The following is a 1085-nucleotide window of genomic DNA, read 5'->3' as shown; positions in this document are numbered from 1 at the left end:
ACGCATCTCCGACCGATGTAACGCAACCGGAAATGCCGTGAAGGTTTTACACATCCGGCAATTCGTAACGAGAACTGTCGCTTTTCAGAAAATTATTTAAGATGTAGTTTTTCATAGATTTGTGTGACATACATGCTAAGAGAACTACAAATATAGATAAATAGAATTTCTTGAAATAACCGAGATAAAATCTTATCTGCAAATATCGTGTAAATATTTTTTTAAGCTTCAGTAAAAATTTTTAATTGATTAAAAATGACAGGATTTCACTAAAGATCAATGAACGTTTCACTTATTTTCAACAAGCACTTACATTTTGCTTTTCCATTTTATATCTGACTGATTATTGCCAGTAAATAAGATTTCTCTGTAAGATTTCACTATGAAATTAATAGTAATCATACGCATTTGCAAGATGTCGAAATTGCTTATTTTTTGGACTACTGATTTTTTATCAAGAGATTTCTATACATATGTACAATAAAATCAGCATAATTAATCAGTTATCAATCTTCAAATCTATTATAATATAAGTACTTTCTCAAAAAATTTGTTGTCGTAAAAAACTATCGCTACTACTACGTTCAGTGTGAAATTCTACTATATTCAATGTGAAAGTGAGCAACTTTGTTATTATAAATAATTATCTAATATTACAGCGAAACCTGTTTTGTCGATAAAATAGAAAAATCTCGTTGAATAAAGTTGTTTGTGGAAACATGACATTTTTGTTAAACCTAATTTTTAACTTTTTACTGAAACAAGATAACGTAATCCTAGCAAATTCTGTTTTTGCAAACCTATATAAAACCTTTACTTTAACGAAATCTTCACTTTTTTGATAAAACGAAACGAGAACGTATTTGTTGACATAATGAAATAACCTATTAAAAATCGTTTTTAGTATAAATCGTTTATAATAAATAAAAACAATATCTTCAACCAGTTTTTTCGTTGCTCGTACAATTGACAAAATTTATTACAATGCTCTGAAATATATTGCGACAATAAATTTTTGTTTTCTGTACGTAATTTAATTATATTTTATGTAAAACCGTACCTCTCTCTCTCTCTCTCTCTCTCTC

The sequence above is a fragment of the Trachymyrmex cornetzi genome, unplaced genomic scaffold (genome assembly GCF_001594075.2).
Source record: "Trachymyrmex cornetzi isolate Tcor2-1 unplaced genomic scaffold, Tcor1.1 scaffold979, whole genome shotgun sequence".
NCBI lineage: Eukaryota > Metazoa > Arthropoda > Insecta > Hymenoptera > Formicidae > Trachymyrmex > Trachymyrmex cornetzi.
The sequence above is the reverse complement of the archived record's forward strand: the minus strand, read 5'-3'. Positions refer to the sequence as shown.